This window comes from Acomys russatus, chromosome 4 (genome assembly GCF_903995435.1).
Source record: "Acomys russatus chromosome 4, mAcoRus1.1, whole genome shotgun sequence".
NCBI lineage: Eukaryota > Metazoa > Chordata > Mammalia > Rodentia > Muridae > Acomys > Acomys russatus.
In genome coordinates this window covers 57,009,944-57,032,384 of record NC_067140.1, presented here as the reverse complement: position 1 = coordinate 57,032,384, position 22,441 = coordinate 57,009,944, and the positions used below count along the sequence as shown (strand labels likewise).

Genomic DNA, 22,441 nt, shown 5'->3' with positions numbered 1-22,441 from the left:
GAGAAACCCTGTCTTGAGAAACGAAACAACAAAAAGGCAATTGCCTGGAAGCCCATTTCCCAGGTGATTTTAGATCTCACCAAGCTGACAATTGAAATTAACCATCACAAACAAATAATACAGAGAGAAAACAAAGCATTCAAAGTTCTGAGTGAGGAAGAATGACACACGAGTGTAGGGTTTGTATCCACAAAATAGAAATCTAAAGTAGACAAACAGAAAACAGCAATCAGAACACAACCAGAGTAAACCACTTAGCCAGAAGGAAAAGTCTAAGAAAGAGGATCTCAAAACTAGGAGGTAAGTTACATAATTGCTGTAAGAACTTACAGTCAAATAGCTAAATTGAATGAAATTAAGTGAATTCTACAATTAGAAGACAACATGGAGTGATTAAATTAAATTAAAAAAAAACTATACAAGAAAATTATTTCACTTTTAATGCATGCTGGGAACCAGGGTGATGGCTCAGCCTATAAAGGCACTTGCCACTAAGCCTGACAATCTGAGCCCCATCTCCAGATCCCACATGGCAGAGTAGAATAAGGTGGAAAAGGCCAATTGTTAAATGCTGACTTGGTAATTTACCTAAAGCACTGCTTGTGCTGCCCGTTTGCCAAGCATGACTTCACTTGCTGCCTGAAACAGAATGGCCTGGAGAAATAGCTGAAGCAATGGGTCGTTGCCCTGACAACCTGCTGACTGCAACATAGGCTTCTGTAAAATCTTGCTTGCTTGCCCGCCCCACCTTGTGGTTTTTGAATATAAAATGAGAATGCAAATTGGATCCAAAATCGAAGCCTTTCAGGAGCTGTCCTGGCTTTGGTCCACTGGTGACATCTCTTTTCCACTCTCATCGGTGTCAGAGTGCTTATTCCAGAAAGAATCCCACAACAGTAACAGAACTGACTACACAAGCTGTCCTCTGACCCCCCCACACACACACACACACATAAGTAAGTGTGAAAACACAAGGTGTGCAGGTACTGAGTGTGGAGAAATGGGATAAGATGCTCCATGTAAATGGAATGCCACACCCCCCACAATTAAGAGTATGAGATAAAGTACACTCTAAATCAAAAGCTGCAAAAGCAGGGGTGAGGTGGAGGGGTGGGATTGAAGAGGGGGAGAGGGCAGAGAGGGAAGATCACTTGAGCCAACAAATTTGAGCACAGCCTGGGCAACATGGTGTGACCCTGCCTTGGGTGGGGGAAAGGGAATATAATGACTTAACAATTACAAATGTATGCACTGATATTAGAGTGCCCAGATATGCTATTTATAAACTGGAGGAGATGGGCAGTAATTACAAAGGACTGAGGGAGGGGGTTGACGCAGGGACCAAGCACCCATCTCTATCTGGATCTTGACGTTCTGTGTACCAGCAACCTGATCTAAAAGAGCAAGTAGAAGCGCACCCAGTAGAATGAGTGCTGAGCACAGGCAGCACCTCCCCAGGAAGCCAGCTTCTGCTTCCACGCTGTTACCATTGCTAACATAGAGTTACTGAGAGTGTGCTCTCAAGCCAGGAAGATGGCACACACCTTCAGTCTTAGAGGTGCAGACCAGTTGGTCTCTGTGAGTTTGATATCACTCTGGCCTACCTTTAGAGTACTAGGACTAAATAAATAAAAGGTCTGTTCTCTCCCCCTCTCTTCTGAGGTCTTGACACTTTGTTTTTAAACAATTAGCCCTGGTAATGTTTCTGGGTAGTATATAACCATCTTAAAGCAGAATATAAAAAGAAATAAAAAATAAGATAAGCAAGCCCAGGCTATAATGACCGTGCAGTGGCTAAGAGTATGTGTTGTTCTTCCAGAGGAAGCCAGAAAGTACTTAGAACATGCATTTGGAAGTTAATACAAAGTATTCAGAGCATGCGTATAGCTTGGTACTTCTATCTTTTTCATCAATCAATTTGCAATGCTGGGAGCTGGGATCAAATTCAGCACTTTGCGCATGCCAGGCAAGTACTCTAATATGAAGCTGTATCCTGACTCTAAGCATTAATTTCTGCAAAAATAGGTTTGTGGGTTTTGATGTTGTTTGGGTTGGGTTGGGTTGGGTTGGTTGGTTTTTTGTTTGGTTTGGTTTCGTTTAACAATTGAGTGCACTTAAATATTAAAAGAGGAATAACCATTGAGATGTAATATGAATAAATAAAATATTTAAAAAAATAAAAAAGTATTAAAAGAGGAGCTGGGCATGGTGGCACATATGACTTAAATCCCAGCACTCAGGAGGCAGAAGCAGGCGGATCTCTGTGAGTTTGAGGCCAGCCTGATCTACAAAGCGAATCCAGGACAGCCAAGGCTAACATGGGGAAACCCTGTCTTGAAAAACAAAAACAAAAAACAAAAACAAACAAACATATGAACAAAACCAACTGAGTGCAAGAGGCACGGGCAGGCAGATCTCTGTGAGTTCGAGGCCAGCCTGGTTTTCAAAGTGGGTCCAGGACAGCCAAGACTACACAGAGAAACCCTGTTGAAAAACCAAAAACCAAACCAAACAAACCTGAATGCCAGCACTCTCATAAGACTCTGAGCATCTGGCTTACAATATGGCCTAGTGACTCCTGTTACAGAGCAGCTGAGTGCGTTACAAACCTCCCTAGTAGCAGTTACTACAATGCATTCCATAGGATTTGCGTATTGGCTCGGTGCATCAGCAGAACTGTTGTTTGTATTTGTTTTCCTAGTACCTAGCAAAGTAGTCCACCCAATGAAAGTTTGTTGATAAGAGAGTTTGTGGATTGAGTAATGTTTAAATAGAAACGAGTTTAATGCTGTTTGGTGGCTCACAGAAGCATTTGCACACACCCCTATTGAGTTTCCTGTTTTAAAGCACTGCACAGTCAGTTTGAAAAGCAGCCTGTACAACCATAATGAAATGCAATTAATACACAGTTACTAGTGTACAATTCTAAGATCTGAGAGGTTTTGGTTTTGCTCCTTTTTGATGCCAGGGATTGAACTCAAAGCATTGTTCATGATAAGCCTGCACTCTACCAGTGAGCTGCACTCTTAGGTACCCGGAACCTGGCTTTTGCTTTTCTGGAACTGCACTAGTTAATTCTCTTGTTGTGGTGACAATACACCTGGCAAAAAGTTTAAGGAAGGGTTCATTTTGGTTCATGGTTCAAAGGTACAATCCATCATGGAGGTCGCCTTGCATTTGTAGTCAGGGAAGCAGAGAGAAATGACTACTCGTGTCGAACTTGCACTCTGTCAGCATTTGCACCTCAGACCCAGGGAGTGCTTTGCCATTCCCGTGAGGCTGAGGTCCTGACAAGGCCATGCATGCCCAAGTCAACAACACTCATTCACTCAGGCTTCCTCTGCACCCTACAGGGCTCCCTGGGTTTAGCGTGTGTCCTTCCACCTCAACTAACATAGTAGATAATCCCTATAGACAAGCCAAAGAGCTTGCCTCCTTGGTGATTCTAGCTAGACCTTGTCAAGTTGACAACTGATAGCTGGGCAGTGGGGGTACAGGCCTTTAATCCCAGCACTCAGGAGGCAGAGGCAGGTGGATCCTTGTGAGTTCGAGGCCAACCTGGTCTACAATGCAAGTCCAGGAAAGCTAAGGTTACACAGAGAAACCCTGTCTCATAAAACAAACAAAAAACCAATAAATAAATAAAATAAATAAAAATCCAAAGACAGCCAATATTAACCATCACAAGTGCAGGGGACTGAATGCAACACACCCTTCACCTGCAGCTCAGGAGATTTTTTTTTTTTAAGAAAAGGGAGGGAAGAACTGCAAGCATCTCTTTTCCTTGATCTTCATGCTGATTCATGCTGTGGTGTTGGGCCTGGGGCTGTGGTTCTAGAGTAGCCTGCTTGCCTTGCTAGGGCACAACAAACAATAAAACATTCTGTGATGTTGCCCTGGTAACCACGAGCTACCAATGTCCCATCTAGGTCACTTCCTGCTGAGATCAGGGGGCCATTACAAAGTGGTACCTAAATGTGGGTAGAGTAGCACACACAGGGAAGAACAGAAAAAGGAAAGGCTTATTCAGTGTGTTGTTTATTTCATGCTAGAACAAAGGGAAAACAAACTACTATAACATGCATTATGTCTTATTTGGAGACTCCCTGGTATAAAACTTGAGTTTTACTGTCCTAGAATACTTTGTAAGATTCTTCATCAATCCAAGTTTTGTTTCTTAACATATCCAGGGCGTCTACAGACTTGAGTCATCCATCTATTCATCTTTATTTTCCCAAATCATTTTTTTTTTCAAGACAGGGTTTCTCTGTGTAGCCCTAGCTGTCCTGAAACTCTCTCTGTAGACTAGGCTGGCCTCAGACTCACAGAGATTCACCTGCTTCTGCCTCACAAGTGCTGGGACTAGAGCATGCGCCACCAGTGCCTGGCTGTTTCCCCAAATCATACACTATTAGTAATTATTTATCACCACAATAGCAAACATTTATTTTTGCTGCTGGGCATTAAGCCTTAAGTATTTATTGTGTCACTGTTTTTGTGGGGCTGAATTTGGGCTAGCTGGTTCTGCCTTGGCTCATTTTACAAGGTGACAGTCAAGATGCCAGCTGAAAGCTGTAAATCCGGCATGCCCAAGCCTGAGGCAGGAAGATCAAAAGTTTGAGGCTATTCTGGGCTGCATGGGGTCTGCAGCTACAGAAGGTTCTACAATGATGAAACCCATTTGCATGTTAACTTAATTTGTTTTGTTTTAATTCTACCTGTGGTGGTAGCACATGTCTGTAATAAATAACGGAAAAAAGCATTTTCTAGCTTTCATAATTAGAAACAAAACCATTTGGCAACTTCTTTATGTTTGATTAGAACAATATGACTTCACCATTGGTTGCCTTTGATGTACATTTTGTTCTGCTTTTTGTCCAAGAGTCTGGACATGACAGGAAGTAAAGATGTCTCCTGCGGGATGGAGAGATGGCTCAGCTCTTCCAAAGGACCCAGGTTCAAATCCCAGTACCCATGTGTCAGCTCAGAACTGTCTGTAATTCCAGTTCCAAAGGATCTAACATGCTCAGACACACATGGAGGCAGAATATCAATGTTAAAAAAAAAAGAAAAAAAAAGTCTTTTGCTCATAAAAGAACATAAAGAAGCTGGCATTTCCTCAACAGCAAGAACTTTCTGTCACTTAAGAAAATAGGGTCTGGAGAGATGGCTCAGAGGTTAAGAGCACCGACTGTTCTTCCAAAGGTCATGAGTTCAATTCCCAGCAACCACATGGTGGCTCACAACAATCTACAATGAGATTTGGTGTCCTCTTCTGGCTTGCAGGCAGGATATTGTATACATAATAAATAAAGAAATCTTTAAAAAAAAAAATAATTGAGAGGCCGAAGCGATGGCTCAGTGGTTAGAAACACTGGCTCCTTTTCCAGAGGTCCTGAGTTCAAGTCCCAGCAGTCACATGCTGGCTCACAACCATCTGTAATGCAATCTGAAAGCCTCTTCTGGCCTGCAGGTATATGTGCAGACAGAGCACCCATAGATATAAAATAAATAGGAAAAAAAAATAATTGAAAGTAAAAGTGAAGCTTTACAACTCATCTCATCCTTTCCATGGCAAACTTGTGGCAGTCATTGTAACTAAGAGCATTGGCTATGCTTTTTAAACAGAGGCGAGATTTTAGTTTTAACATCAGTTTTGTGGTCTTGATAAAGTTAACTCTTAATTGAAATAGGAAGGGGACTTACTCTTAGTTTTTTTTGGTTTGGTTTGGTTTTTTGTTTTTTATCAAAGAGCTTGGCACATTCAACATGAAATATGTCTCCCACACAGCCTTAGCGTTCCACCCTTCATAGTCTGTATCTTTAAGCCACTCCTGCAAACTCCAGTTTAGAGTCCCAGACTGGTCCACACGAAGATTGTGAAGGATCATTCCCTTCTTCAGGCTGACATCTTTGTAACTCCTTTCTTTCCCCCTCACACCTTCGGGTTTCTCAGCCCTAGCCGGCAGTTTAGGTTAAGGTTCTGAGGACAGCGCCCATTCCCCAGATCCTGGCGGCTCTGGCTCTGAGCAGGCAAATAGACCTTAAGCAAACGACCTGGCCTCACGATTCCCGTCGCGACTGTCTCAGTGACAAGGTATTTCCAATTTCTTCCAAAAGGCCCAACTCTGTGGCCACAAGTACCCTGAGCAAGGAGACCGCCTATTCAAGTCTGTTCTCAAAACCACTGCGCCCTATGTCTCTCTCCTCGGGACAGGCCGGGCGTTGCGGCGGAGGCTGAAACTACAAGTCCCAGAATCCCAGCGCGCACGCACACTGTCATTGTGATGCTCCTTTCCCGGTAACTCGCCCTCTCAGGCAAACCTGAAGATAGCGGCAATTCTCCGGTGGGGGGCGGAGACGCTCTCGGCTCAATTCTCCGCCCCCTTCCTGATAGGCAATGGGACTAGCCAACCGACGCCACGGGCTGGGAACGTGCGCCCCAATCAGCACCCGCGGCGGAGAGGTGGGCGGTGCGCGCTGGCAGGGCAGGTGGGCTAGGCTGTGCGGCTTGCGGGGGGGAGAGTAACGTCGGGCCGGGTCAGCGGGCGCTGCAGTAGTCGCCGCTGCGGCGATGGGAGCGGTGGGGACGAGGCGGCGGCGGCGGCGGCAGGAGGAGGAGCAGGGGCTGGCACGAGAGCAGCGGCCCGGGGCAGCCTGCGGCAACACCCGTAGCCGCCGCCGCCGCCTTTAGACGCGGACGGCACCCGAGGGGACCGCCGGCCGTCTAAGCCGCGCTCTGGTCCCGCCGCAGTGGGCGGCGGGGGATGGGCAGGCGGCGGCGGGCCCGCCTGCTGAGCGGTGACTCCTGCCGGTACGGACCCTGACCGGGACCCCAGTCCTCCGCCAGAGATCCTGCGTCCGCCGCGGCCCAGGTAGGACACACCCCCGAGCCCCAGGGCGTCTCCAAGTGGCCGCTCTGCGCCCGCCTCACCCCTCTCCCAGCTCTACCGAGGCGTGGAGGGGAGGCTGCCCGCGACCCCTTGGGTCTCTGCCTACGCCCTGGGCCGATGCCAGCCTCGAATTGGTCCTCGTCCCAGAGACCGTTCTGGTTCTGCCCCATTTCCCCGGAGGCTTTGGGTGCCTTCCCTGAACTTGGAGGGTCACGAAGCTGCTTCATCTGTTTCTGTGTTTCTGTGGGTGACCCATATATCACTTGTACTCATGACTCTTACGGCTACCAGGACCGAACAGAGAAGATTCTTTTAAAATTATGAGCGTTTCATTCTACCTTGCTTTCCCCACTGTAATGGAAGAGGGACGGGGCTACCGAATCTCTCTTCTCGGTGTGGTAACAAGGAAGGCCAGGACTTTGTAGTACAGAAAGAAGTAATGACTAAAGGGATTTGATTTGACCAAGATGCTGCTGCTGCTGCTGCTACGCTGGGATACCGAAAGAGGGACAAAAGAATCCACATACACGTACTGTCAAGTCAGAAGTTAATAATCATGGGGATGTTAGGATACTTGAGCATCCAATGAAGTTCATTTTGTTTCCGTTGTGGCGCTGCCTTAGATGTAAAAATGACATTGAGTTGTACTTTGCCTTGGATTAAAGTTGATAGGCTTCTCTCTCTTAGCTTTGGAAGGTGTCCTTTGAACGTTAAAGAGGCCAGTTTTATTTTAATCTGTATATAATGGGAAGATGTGATTTAGTAGAATTGAATAGGTGTGAAAGCATATATTATGAATGGACATACGTGTGTACTCAAACTCAAACACAGGGAGGATTCAGGCTGTGTTTTGTTACAGTCTTTGGTTTTGAGCCATTGACAATTGCAGTGACATTAAACGGTGGACTTGCCAGGATAAACTGCAAAGATGTATCTGTTTTCTTTTAGCTAAGTGGACTAGAATAATATTCATTTTTTAAAAAAGGATTTTTATAAAGTATCGAGTGGGTCGAATATATTTTGTCTTGCCACATTAAAGAAGCTTTAATGATGGCAGATACAACAGTATGATATCTTGGAAAATCTATCCTGACTTGGGTTGTGGTCTATTAAAAATTAAAACATAGTGAAAGAAATCTTTAATGCAGAGGCTTATATTTCCTGTATGATGAATTTTTATGAAGACACCAGAGGAGATGTTTGGAGCACGATTACAAAGGAAAGTTTCTCTAATAGTTTAGCTTCATAATGGAGCGTTAGAAACTGATTTTTCTCTCAGTTATGGACACATAATAGGCATTAGGGCTCATACATAACTTTATTTATTTTATTTATAATTTCAAACAACTTAATTATGAGTAGGGATTAGATCTTGTTCATCATCCTTTATGGTTCATATATCATTGAATTCTGTATTGTATATGACTTCATATTTTTTATTAAGTATTGGTTATTTTAATACCTCAAGAAAGCTGAGCAAATTGAACTCAATTATGTAGGACTTCATATATCTTTAAATGTCATGTTCTAATTGAAGCTCGTATAATTTAGACAATTTTAGGGAGCAATTTACACATGAAGATGCATTAAAAATGCGACAGTCATGGATTATTTAAAAGCTGCTGCTAGATTTATTTATTTTTATTTTGTGTGTATCAGTGCTTTGCTTGAGTATGTGTGTGCAGTGATAACCTATTGGTTTTTCAAAGTATGTGATATACAGCTGAGTTAGTTCTGATCATGGAATTTAAGTTTGATTTTGTGGTGAGCAGGAAGTTCTTTGTATGTTATACAACTTTTACAAGTAATACCTATGGATGATATTGCTTTGTTGCATAGAGGCAGACTTAATATGTAGTCCAAGCTGGTCTCGAAATCCTTCTGCCTCAGCCTTCCAAGTGCTGCAATTACAGGAGTTAAGTATCATTTTTATGCTGTGCTTGGTTTCAAACCCAGGGCTTCATGCGTCCTGGGTAAGCACTCTATCAATTGAGCCATGTCCCCAGGCTGGCCTGGGTTTTGTGATTTGCCTGTGTTTGTCTCTAGGGTAACTAGGATTGCAAGCATACACCATCATACCCAGTTCATTAATCTTTTTCTTTCTTTTTTAAATGTGTATGTTTGTTTTGCCTTCATATATGTAACTGCACTGTGTGAATGCTGCCTCGTGTCTATGGAGGCTTGAAGAAGGTGCTATATTCCCTGGCACTTGATTTACTGATGATTGTAAGCTGCCGTGCCAGTCCTGGAAATTGAACCCAGGTCCTTTGGAAGAGAAGACAGTGCTCTTAACCACTGACACATCTCTTTAGCCCTCATTTATCTTTTCACACTTCCTTTTTTTAAAAAAAAACTTTGTTCTACTTCAAAATAATTACCTTAAAAAGTAAAGTTATGTTGTTTTCCTTATATAAGTCCTGTGATCATCTCAATACTGTATTTTTGTTAATATTTGTCTATACCTTTATGCCTGTGTTGTATATTATGAAGCACGTTTATACAGTTTCTTTTTTTGGTCCACTAAGTATCTCAGCTTATACAGTATCTAAAAAAATTTTTTTTAAATTGTGTTTATTTATTATTTATACAGTATTCTGCCTGTGTATATGCCTGCATGCCAGAAGAGGGCACCAGATCTCAATATAGATGGCTGTGAACCACCATGTGGTTGCTGAGAACTGAACTCGGACCTTTGGAAGAACAGACAGTGCTCTTAACCTCTGAGCCATCTCTCCAGCCCTAAAAATTGTTTTATTAATATTTTTCAATAACTAGTAAGGCAGAGATGAAAGAAGAAAAATACGAAAAAGAGAAGCCAAAGAGAAAAGTGTGAAGTGTACTGATAATGATATTTAATTTTTAAAAAATCTGGATGCTAAATTACATGGCAAACTAGATTAGGCCTTTTTTTTTCTGTTGGACTTTCATGGCATTTTAATAAATTCAGTATATCCAGGCCTGGAGAAATGGCTCGGTGTTTAAGAGCACTTGCTGTTCTTGCAGAAGTCGTGGGTTCAGTTTTCAGCAACCACTTGGTGGCTCGCGGTTATCCATAGCTGCAGGTCCAGGGGGCCTGATGCTGCCTTCTGACCTCCAAGGCACCAGACTCACAGGTGCACAGACATACATGCAGGCAAAACAATCATACATGTCATCTCCTTTAGTTATTGTAACAGCTGCTTACACCTATTCTTTAAATACTTGCTCAGAACTTCTATAAGTTACAGATTGAGCAGTTGACAAAACTTCACTTTTTGGAGGTGGGCGAGGGGGACTGGATGGACAGGGATTCTTTGTGTAGCCTTGGGTGTCCTGGACTTGCTTTGTAGACCAGGCTGGCTTTGAACTCACAAGGATCCACCTGCCTCTGCCTCCCTGAGTGCTGGGATTCCAGGCATGTGCCACTGTGTCTGGCTCAAAACTTCACTTTTGAGTTTATCATATAATAGAACCAGAAACCTGTAGAAACAGTTGATTATACAAATTTCAAGCATTATGAAGAGAAAAGTGTAGACATGAGCAGGTAATTTCCAGAGGCGTTTTGTTTTATTAACCTAACTCATTCTGTGTTCTCTGTTAGCTTCAAAGGTTGGTGGAAATATTTTGACTCTAATTAAAAATAAATATATTTATATAAAAAAGTATTAAAAACATTGCACATATAACCATTATGTGTTACTCAGAGGTTGTATATCTGTAACAAACAGGAGAAAAACAAAGAAAGGAAACATTTTGTTTCACAGTTTTGAGGTTTTTACCCACTGTGGCAGGGAAGGCGTGATGGAACAGATCAGCTCACTTCATGTCATCCTGGAAGCACAGAAAATACCTATGAGTCTCAGACTCTCAGAGGTACCTAGAGGTTTACTTTACTAATCTCCCGAGCACTTCTTAGTTCAGTCAAGTTGGCAATCAGGATTAATTCTTACAACAAGTCCACTTCCTGTTAACTGGACACTCACCTCTTCTCTCTCTCTCTCTCTCCCCCCCTCTGTCCTCCTCTCCCCTCTCTCTCTGTCTCTCTCTGTCTCTCTCTCTCTCTCTCTCTCTCTCACACACACACACACACACACACACACACACACACACACACACACACACACAGTGGTCTGTATGGCTGAATGTGAGAGGCACTTGTTAAACTAACTGTGCACTAGTAAGGCACTCGGGAGCTATCTTCCCAAAGCAAGGTCCTTAGAATGAATTAAAACTTATACAAGCTCAGTCTTCAACGGATGAGAGCTGCTGTGCAATTTTTTTCAAGGTCTGATTATTTATTTATATTGGTTATTCTTAAAGACTCTAATATTGACTGGACTCACAAGTAGAAGTCCTTAGTGAAGACAGCCCACATCTCCTGGCAATCTGTTTCCAGCGTATTTCTCTGGCTTCTTTTATTCTCTTGGCCAAATATTTAGCATATTCTGCAAGCCTCATTTTTCTTGGTGTGTTGTTTCTTTAGAGCAATACATTGTCATTTGTGTTGCAGGACACCTGGAATAAGAAGACACCTAATCTTGGGGACTTTTTTTTTGGCTTTTTGAGACAGGGTTTCTCTGTGTAGCTTTGGGTGTCCTGGACTCCCTTTGTAAACCAGGCTGGCCTCGAACTCACAGTGATCCACCTGCCTCTGCCTCCCAAGTGCTGGGATTAAAGGCATACACTACCAAGCCTGTTGCTTAATGACTTCTTAATGCTATATTGGCAGATATCATCTTTAGAGAGATTGAAAATTTTTTGAATTTTGGTAATGGTTTTGGGCCCTAACTTGAGGCCTAATCTGGGCTGGGAACACTCAGATTCGCATCCATAACAAATCCTGAAAAGACTTAGGTTTCTCCCTCCAGTTCTCCTTGGTTTATATTAAGAATGCCTATTACTCAACAGTGGGCACACTCTGTCAAGCGGGGGGTCAGGATTCCTTGTCATTTCCACCACTAGTTCAGAGCACATAACCAACTCTTCATGCAGAGTGTCAACAGTATAGTCCATGACCTGTCCAAGCCTCATGACCATAGTGTCTATGGCATAGTTCTAATCTGTCTTCATTCCTGTTAGCATTCTGATGTGAGCTATCAAAACCACCCATTAAGTTCTGTGTACAGCATTCATCTCAGGCCTTCTCTAGCCTGCTTTTCCAGACTTGTCCCTCATACCAGTTCCAAAAGATTCTAAACCACATGGTCAAGTTAAGAACAACCCCACTTCCCGGCTGTATCAGTTTCCTGTACTAGACAAGACAGTTCATCACCATGGCAGAATGATTGACACAAACAACTTAAGGAGGAATGACTTATTTTGCCCAGTGGTTATCATGCCAGAGAAGGTTGACAGAGCTAAGCTCACGTTCTGGTGGTCAGGAAATAGAGAGAGAATGCCTCCACTTGCAAGGCCTTTCATCTGGTCCCCTTTTATTTCCTCCAGGCTTCATCTATGGGCTGATGTTTCCCACATCCATAGCAGGTGCTCCACCCTCCTTGGAAACGCTGTCACACTGACTTCCTAGGTGCTTCCTAATACAACCACACTGACAGAATTAGCCAGCACACCTTGAAACAGCGTTAGAGAAAAACTTTTCAGTGACTCTAGAACACTTAATACCCTTCAACCTCCAGTATTTCCTTTTCCACTTTAATATCATTTGTGTCTATTAACTTCTCTGCCCCTCTTCCTTAATTTCACTTTTCCCCTTTAATGGGCTCCAAAGAAAGTAAAAGAAATGATTTTAACAATGGGAAGAAACTTTCAAGATGACATGGTTACAATAACTGAAAACAGAATAAAACAGATAGAATTACAGAAATTAAAGGACAACTGATCTTCATTGCTCTCCATGGATTGTGGTTATATGTGTGCTAGCTCTTCAGTTTTATCCCGCAGCACCCTGATGCTTGTACATTTAGTTTCTTCTTCTTTTTTTTTTCTATTTGATTTCTTTTTTTTCTCTGTTTTTCATTTGCCACCCACCCCCACAAGACACATTCATTTCCTTTTGGATAATTCCCTTTTCTGTGTCTTCAAGCTCACTGATCTCCGGGTGAGACTTCTGTACACAGGTGTTTCTAGTTCCTGGCAAGGTGACATTAAAATCAACTGTAGTAAACCAACTCTCAGATTTGTTGATTATTGATATTGTTTTGTTTATATTTCATTAATTATGGCTCTAATTTTATTCTTTTTGCCATCTACTGAACTTGGGTTTGGTTTGTTGTTGTTTTGCAAATTCTTGAATTGCAACATTGTTGTTTACTAGTATGCTACCTGATTTCTTGCCTGCGTGTGTGTCTGTGTGAGAGTGTCAGAGCCCTGAAACAAGAGTTACAGATGGTTGTGAGCTGCCATGTGGGTGGTAGGAATTGAACCTAGGCCCTCTGGAAGAACAGCTAGTGCTATAAATTTCCTTCTTAGAACTATTTTTTAAAGATCTACTTATTTATTATTATGTATACAGTGCTCTGCCTAAATGTACAACTGCACACTAGAGTAGGGTATCAGATCTCATTATAGATGGCTGTGAGCCACCATGTGGTTGCTGGGAATTGAACTCAGGGCCTCTGGAAGAGCAGTCAGTGCTCTTAACCCCTGAGCCATCTGTCCAGCCCCTCTGAGAACTGTTTTTAGTGTGTTCCTGAGGTTTTTGTTGTTGTTGTTGTTGTGTTCTCATTTTCAGTTAATTTCAAAATTTTGCTTTCTTCTTTGCCTCATTCACCATTCAGCAGTGCATTGTTTAATTTACATGGGTTTGTGTAATTAGTAGAGATTTGTTTACTGTTGATTTTGAGCTCTATTGCATTATGGTCAAATAGGATTCATAGAGTCATTTCCATTTTCCAAGATTTGTTTGTGTCTCACTGTGGTCTACTTTAGAGACACATAGCCTGCTGAATAGAATATATGTTTTTTGAGCCTAGGGTAGAATATACTGTAAATATCTGTTAGGTCTATTTGATGTGTGATACCATGCAATTCTGATGCTTCTCTGTATTTTATCCAGATGACCCGTCTTTTGGAAAAAGTGAGATATTGCAATTATCTCATGCTGTTGACTCAGAGTCAGTTTGTGTTTTTAAGCCCAGCAGTATGCTTTTAATTGGATGAGGCAGAGTTTGGTGCATATAGGTTTGGGGTGTAATGTCTTCTTGGCTAATCATTTTCTTGATCAGAATGAAGTTTCCTTTATTTCTTCTATTAAAGTCTATTTTATTGGATCTTAGGATGGTGACACCTGTTTGCTTCCTGGTCCCAGTTGCTTGGGATGCATTTTCCCATCCTTTTTCTTTAAGGTGGAACATATCTTTCAAAATAGTATGAGTTTCCTGTAGACTACAGAAAGATGGATTTTGTTTCTTACGTTTCACGGTGGTGGGGGTGGGAAATTGAATCCACTAATATTTAATTATGAAATCTGTGTGCTGATTGCTGTTGGTTTGTTGTTGTTTTGGGGGGTCTGGTTTTCTGGGTTTTTTTGTGGTCTTAGTCCAGTTTTTGTTTCAGTGACTATAGTTTCATTTATTTTCTTTCCAGTCTCAGCTGTACTTACTTATTTTCTTCAGTCTGAAGTATTGTTTCTAGTATTCTCTGTGGGGCTGGTTTTGTGGGCATGAATTCTTGTAGCCTGTTGATACCATGAAGTTTTTCTTTCTTCTCCAACAATATAGTTTTGCTGTGTACATTAATTTAGGTTAGCATCCATTGTTTTGTAGAACTTCAAGTACATTGCTGTAGAATCTTCTGGTTTTTAAAGTTTCCCGCGAGAAGTCAGCTGTTATTCTGATGGGTTTTCCTTTATACGTATGTGACTTGTGGCTTTCTCTTGGAGATTTAAGTACCTTCTCTTTGTTCTGCATATTTAGTTTTTAATTATAATATGCTGTGGGGAGTTTGTTTTCTGGTTGTCTGCTGTGTTCCTTGTATTTGTGTGGGGATGTCTTTGCTTAATTTGGAGACGTTTTCTTCTATGATCCTGTTGACGATCTGGTCTATGCCATTTATCCAGTATGTTTCTCTTTCTGTGCCTATAACTTGAAGATTGGCCTTTTCACAGTGTCCCAAAGTTCCTTACATGCCTTTCTATTTTCTTTCTTTTTGGTTTTTCAAGACAGAGTTTCTCTGTGTAGCCTTGGCTGTCCTGGACTCACTTTGTAGACCAAGCTGGCTTCAAACTCACAACAATCCGCCTGCTTCTGCCTCCCGAGAGCTGGGATTAAAGGCGTGCGCCCACCGCCCAGCTTTTTTTTTTTTTCTTTCATTTGTATGCGTGAGTGGTTCACTTCCCCTACTCCAAGTCTATGTTTCGTCTTTGTTTTAAAGTTTTGTGTTCTAGGGTTCATCTAGGCGATTCTCATTGAGAACATTTCTGTAGGATTAGTGGTTTGGAGGGAGGCATACTGTCTTGGCCTTTCATATTGTTTGTTTAGTTCAGTATTACCTGGTATGTAGACTTTCCTTGCTTGCTTGTTTGATTGAGAGTCTAGCCTGCCTCAGGCTGGTACAAGGGCTGTATGACCAGAGCTAGGCTTGGGAGTGTGGGAATGGTGCCTTTCTGATACGCTTATTATACCAGATATATTACTTTTTATCCATAGACTTTTTTTTTTTTTTTTTTTTTTTTTTACTTTACATGTCCTTCCTTCTTTCTTCTCTTCCTTCCTTCCTTCCTTCCTTCCTTCCTTCCTTCCTTCCTTCCTTTTATTTCTCTACGTAGCCTTGGATGTCCTGAATTCACTTTGTAGACCAGGCTGGCCTCGTCTCCAGCAATCTGCCTGCCTCTGCCTCCCTGAGTGCTGGGATTAATACATGTGCCACCATGCCTGTCATCTTCTATGCCTATGCTTTTCTTTATTTTGTAAAATGCTGAATGTACTTATAATAGCTATTTTAAAATCCTTATCCACCAATTTTATGTGTGCTTGTTCAGTCTGGTTCGTATTTCTCTTTGTTTACATCCCTGGTAGTTTTTGAGTGGGTACCAGACGTGACTTTATGTTGTTATGTTCTGTTTTCATTTATTTCTTTTTTGAAACTTTCTTTAAATAGTTTGGAATTTTACTTTGGTATACAGTTAAGTTATTTGAAAATATTTGCATGCATGTATCCAAGGCCCTTATTCATATCCTGTGTAAGACTGGAGCTATCCTCCTGCCCCTTTCCAGTGGGTTTTGGCCTCATAACTCACATTATAACATGCACTGGTAAGTATTCAGCCAAAGCTTCATGGAAGGACCTCCACAGCTCTTCAGAGCTTGCCATCTTTGTACCTCTGGCCAGCAAACCTTAGCTTACTTAACCTTTCCCTAACTCAGCTCTGCAGTCAGTGAGACAGACCTCTGGGCTCTGTTGTGCTTCCCATGCGGGCAGTGCAGAGCTCGCTTCGCTTACCTGCCTTTTCTCGTGGATCTCTGTGCTGTGTTGCCTCTTGTCTGATTTCTGAAACCTGCTGTTTTATATATTTTGTTTGCTTTTCTAGTTGGTTAGTAAGGTAAATCTGGCTCCTTTTTCTTTATTGTGGCCAGGATTTGAAGTGGTAAGGTGGGTGTATTTAAATCTCAAAGAAAGAGAAGTCATGAACAACCCACTTATACTCTCACTGGAAATACATATATTATGCCTATGCCCAAGTATAGCTTCAAGTATATTCCCTCATCTTTAAATGCATCAAAGACCTTTCCTAATGAGTCATTTTAACATTGTATTCATTGACATTAAAATTGTAGGTAAAAATAATTTTCTTATATTTTCTCTTTAAAAGTAGAGTCTTATATAAATTATATATGACACTTACAAAACCATGCTATATATTTAGTGAATTAGCTAGCATATATTCAATGTATAGAAGTTTATTACTTCAGCCTGTCTAGATAATAATAGTCTCCCTACTGAATTCTTGCTCTGGAGTCATTCACAGATGGATGCCCCTAGCCTTCTCAAAACCAAGTGAAATCCATGTAATTAGCCAATTTTCTTTTAATGGGGGGAGGAGAGTTTTTGTGATAGGATCCCACTCTATATAGTGAGATCTCCTTTAACTCATAACCTCCTACCTTAGACTCTTGAATACTGTGCGGAATTATAGACCTACACCATCATGCTCAGTTTTGTTTTTATTGGTTTAATTAGTCTCCAAAGTGGCACTTTAGTTAAAATGACATTTTCATAAATACTTAATTTTGGTTGATCTGTCGCACACATATACTTGCTTACTCTCCATCTCCCGCCTCCCCTGCTTCCATTTCTATCCTCCCACCCCCATATTCTTCCTTCTACCTTCCTATTCCATATTCTGCTGCCTTGCCCACCCACTGCATTAAAGCCTCCATTTTCCATTTTTCATGTGCTGTCTTCTGTTTTTCTGGCCTGTACACAGACACACTCAGTCATACATAAACATACATACAAGCATTTAAGGCCAGGATCCACATATGAGAGAGAACATGTGGTACTTGCCTTTTTGATAGATTGCCTCAATATAATATTTCCCAGATCCTTCTATATTCTTACAAATTTAACAATTTGTTTTTCTTTATGGAGGGGTAAAATTCCATTGTGCATATGTACCATGTTTTTATTACTCATCTGTTGATGTGTATGGAGGCTGATTCCATTCCCTTTCTATTGTAAATAGAGCAGCAGTAAACTTGGATAGGCAATTACAGTATGTGCGCTGAAGTGGTCTAGCTGGTACGTATGGGAGCTCCATTTTTAGCTTTTTATAAAACCTCCACACTGATTTCCATGGTAGCTGTAGTAGTTTACAGTTACACCCTACCAGCAGTGAGTAAGGATTGTCCTTTGCTCACAAACTCTCCAGCACTTATTGTTATTTATTTTCATGATAGTATTCTTACTGGGGTGCAATAGAATCTCAGAGTAGTTTAATTTGCCCTCTCTGATGGCTAAGGATGTTGAACACTTTAAAATATATACATTATCCATTTGTATGTCTTCTTGTGAAAGCTATTTCATTGTCTGGTGTCTGTTTTTTGTTGATTTGTTTTGTTTTGTTTGTTGTTGTTGTTGTTTATTAGTTTTATGAGGTTTGAAACAGGCTATTCTGGAATTACCTATGCAGACCAGGCTGACATTGGACTCTCAGCTGCCTGTCTCTGCCTCCTGAGTGCTGGGATTTTTAAAAAAAATTTTGTGTGTGTGTGTGTGTGCATTTTTGTGTGTCTGTGTGTGTTTGTGTTGTGTGTGAATACCTGTGTGTTGTATGTGAGAGCCTGTTGAAACCAAAAGAAGATGTTGGATCTGTGGAGATAGAGCTGTGAGCTGCTGGATGTAGGAGCTGGGATTCAAACTCTGATTCTCTGGAAGAGCAGCAAGCACTTTTAGTTGCTGAACAGTCTGCTTTTGTCTGTTTGTTTTAAAGATTTATTTATTTATTTACTTATTATAGTGCTTTGTCTGCATGTCTGCCTGCCAGATCTCATTATAAGTGGTTGTGAGCCACCACGAAGTTGCTGGGAATTGAATTCAGGACCTCTGAAAAAGCAGCCAATATGCCTTCTTCCGCACCCCTGCCCCAAGACAGGTTTCTCTGTGTAGCCTTGGCTGTCCTGGACTTGCTTTGTAGGCCAGGCTCGCCTTGAACTCATAGCAATCCACCTGCTTCTGCCTCCTGAGTGCTGGAATTAAAGGCATGTGCTATCATGACTGGCGGAAAAGCAGCCAATGTTCTTAACATCTCCAGCCCTGTGTTTTGTTTGTTTGTTTGTTTGAAATTTAACTTTTGCTGTTCTTCACATAGTCTAGATAGTAATTCCTTGTCTGAAGTAGAACTAGCAAAGATTTCCTCCCATAGGCTCCACTGTCCTGCCCAGTCAAGGTGTGTGGCCTCCTCTCTGAAGTGGTACATACAACCTGTGAGGGGCTGAGCCAACTCTCTGGCTCTCACACTGTCAGTATTGGCTCACCTGTGCCTTCACCCTCAGGGCCAGCTCTAACATGTTGCACATGTGAGGTTCAGGGCTCCACGCTCCTGAGTGGAACAGCTAGTGAGGCTCCAGGTTAGCTCTCCTGTTCTCATTCCTTCTGGGCCAGCTCTTCCGACTACCACATGTGGCAGTGGTGGAGGGTGGAGGGCATCACTCCCAGACCCATGTCACCTCACTCAGATGAGTGGCTGGGCCAGCTCTTATGTGCTCTTGCTCTCAGGGCTGGCTCACTGCACCCCTTCCACCAGAGGCAACTTTACCATGCTGCCAGGTAAGGTGCAGAGCCAGCTCTCCCAAGGGCTTCTGTATGGGCCCCAGGATATCTACATAATCCCTGGGGCCCTGTTGGCTGCTCCAACCAAGGACATCCCCATTTTTTTTTCTAGTAATATGAGCCATAAACACATGGATCCCTGCCACTGTGTAGTCACAGACCCAGATGTGGCCTTCAGCAGCAGCTCAGGCTAAGACCTCACCATGGCCCCACGTGGCAAGGCTGGCCACTCAGAGCAGGCTACTCTTCTCTACCCTCAGGTCTCCACTTCATCATGTTCAAGCTACTCCACACACCCCCAGCCCACATCTGTACATTGTGGCGGCTCCCACTGAATGCTTGCCATGCAGCTGGTGGGCCCCATTGTGTGGCTTGGCTGTAAGCAGGTATCTAAGGCCTGCTGTGCCGTGAGCAGAAGAGCAGGTCTGTGGTCGATAGGTCTCTGTCTGTTTTCCTCCTCCCTCAATGCACTGCCTGGGTGTGACTTGATTTGGTTTTTATGTGTCTTAAACATAAGACAGCTTTGGCCACCAAGCCAGGCATCAAGCTAGGATGAACAAAGGACTGCAATCTGCTCTGCTTCTAACCAACAATAAGGTGTCCCTTTGCCCATTGCCAGGGGGTGCTACATGCATTTTTTTTTTTTTTTTATTCTAACAGCTTGTTTTTAGAGTATATGTGCAGAGAATGATCATTAATTTTTTGTTGGTTGCTTAGAGTGTTTTGTTTTTATTTTTGTTGTTGTATTTGTTCTATTTGTAAGAGCACTTTGTAGATTATAGTTTTAACTTTTCTTTTTAACTTAATTGTTAATAAGAGCAATGTTGTGTATTAGATTTTTTTCACTCTATGCATTCATTGGAGATTATTGAAAGAGTGTTGGTTGCAATAGAACTACTTAGGTTTATTTTGGTTTTGTTCTTGGTTTTGAGACACTGTTTCTCTGTGTAGCCTTTGCTGTCTTGGAACTTATTCTGTAGACCAGGCTGCCCTCAAACTCAGAGATCTGCCTCCCTCTGTCTTCCAAGTGCTGGGATTAAAGCACCACTATGGTTGTCTAGAATTGCTTAGTTTTATTTAACTATATAGGAAGTGAAAGACATGTATTAAATGCCTATTGAAAGACTCTTCTATGTTGGTATTATTCTGTATAATGGAAACACAAAGATACGCACTGGGGGAATACAGCACAGTGAGAGAGCACTTGCCTAGAATGTATAGTATTCTGGATTTGGGCCCTAAGTACTCACCCCACTAAAAAAATTCAAACATGAGTAGAACTGAATGAATTAAAAGGTCTTGCCCTCAAAAAAATTGAATATATTAGAAAGAAAAATTAGTGTTTTGGGGGGCTGCAGCAATGGCTCAGCAGTTAAGAGCACTGGCTGCTCTGTAGAGGACCTGTGTTGAATTCCCAGCACCCACATTGCAGCTCACAGTCATCTGTAAATCCAGTTCCAGGGCATCTGATGCTATCTCTGGCCTCCAAGGACACTACACACACGGTATACCGACAGAATATATGCATGCCAAATCCATACACACAAAATAATAAAATTTAAAATAAAAAAAAACACTAAGTTGTGTCTGAGATTCTGAGACTATCTACTCTAAAATTAGAATTCTGTCTATATTCAACTCTCAGGTTAACTGCCTTTTTACCGTTGCATAGTTGGGTGCCCTGATCCATTCTGTGACTGGCTTTCCTTGCCTCTGGTTTATATAACTATTATTTATTGTTCTTTTTGTGAGATATTAACTGTAGAACATAAAAAACACATATAATATAGTTTTAAGATAATTACAAACCTAAGTATTTAACAGCATGTCAGCATCTCAGAAACCTGTTCCTGATCGTGTGTCTTCTTTACTCCAAAGGTGTCCATTTTTTGTGATAATCATATCTTTGCTTTTCTTTTTGTTTTGTTTTTTGAGACAGGGTTTCTCTTGTAGTCCTGGCTGGCTTTGTAGATCAGGCTGGCCTCGAACTCACAGAGATCTGCCTGCCTCTGCCTCCCAAGTGCTAAGATCAAAGGCATGTGCCACCATGCTTGGCTGCTTTTCTTTTTTAGACTTCCTACCTGTATTTGCATGTTTAATGTAAGTTAGATTTTTTCTTGAACTTTATATTAAAGGATTCATGTGAATTCTTTTGCCTTGTTTTCAAACATTAGAAACTAATTCATATTATTCAGTATGGTAAATTTTTTTGTTGTTGTTTCATATAAAATTTAGGTTAGTATTCGTGGCAAATAAAATAATGCATCCCCCACCCCAAGATATTCACATCTGATCCATGAATCCTATAAATAAGTTACCTTTGGTGACAGGAGGGATTTTGGAGATGTGATTAAATTTAAACCTTTAAAGCCTTTGACAAGGGATCATTGTCTTTGACTGTCCAGGTAAGTCCAGTGTAATAACAGGGTCTTCATAAAGGGAAAGCGTATATTGAGTATAAGTGGTTGAGTTACCAAGGTGCTACAGCACAGGCTTGACAATGGAATGGAATCATGAGCCAAAGAGTTCAGGCAGCTTCTAGAAGCTGGAAAGGAGAAGAGTTTTCCCATAGAGCCTCCAGAGGAACATAGCTATATTTCCACGGTGCAAGTCTGGATTTCTGACACCTAGAACTGTAAGATTATAAATTTTGGTAATTTTTGCAGCTTCATTAGGGCACCAGTAGGAAACTAGTGCGACTGTTTACCATATGAATGTGCTAGAATTTATCTATTCTCCCTGTGCTGGGCACTTAGGTTGTAGACAGCATGATAGTGAATACCTCTGTGTCCATCCTAGTGACCAAGAGTTTTTCTGGGATCCATAGCTAAAAAAGGAGTTAGGATGTCACAGAGAAGCATCTTCAGTCACTTTACAACAGCCCTGTATCTCAAGTGTACCCTCAGCAGGGTACAGGACTCCACACTTATTACTGCTATGTCTTTGAGCTGGGCATGGTGTGCACATCTGTAATCCCAAGGATGCTGAGGAAGAAGGATCACTGTGAGTTCAAGGCCAGCCTGAGCTATAGAAAGGTGACTTCAGTGGGAGGGAGGTGAATAAGGGAAAAATATATTAATTATGTATAAAAATATAATGAAACTTGTTCAATTAAATGTGCTAATAAAAGGAAACATTTTTTTCAAAAAAAATATTTTTGATGCTATCTGAAATAATGTTTCCATCCTTTATTTTATGAAGGGATACTCATTTCCTTCAGGAGAAAACTGGAAAGTAATTTAAACTTTTTCAATAGTAGATGATGTTGGAACTTTTTTTTTAACTTAGTTATTTTTATTCAGATTACATCCCACTTGTTATCCCTTCACTTATATCTCCCT

The 22,441-nt window shown here is 41.7% G+C and overlaps 1 protein-coding gene across 3 annotated transcripts in view; it reads left to right on the top strand.

Moving 5' to 3' along the window:
- Positions 1–6,511: 6,511 nt before the first annotated feature.
- Ttbk2 (tau tubulin kinase 2) overlaps positions 6,512–22,441 on the top strand; it is a 115,731-nt gene continuing 99,801 nt past the window's right edge. For all 3 annotated transcript variants that reach the window (XR_007830520.1, XM_051144447.1, XM_051144448.1), the window contains exon 1: positions 6,512–6,875. The gene's annotated coding sequence lies outside the window, so the exon portion shown is untranslated. The remainder of the gene's footprint in view (positions 6,876–22,441) is intronic.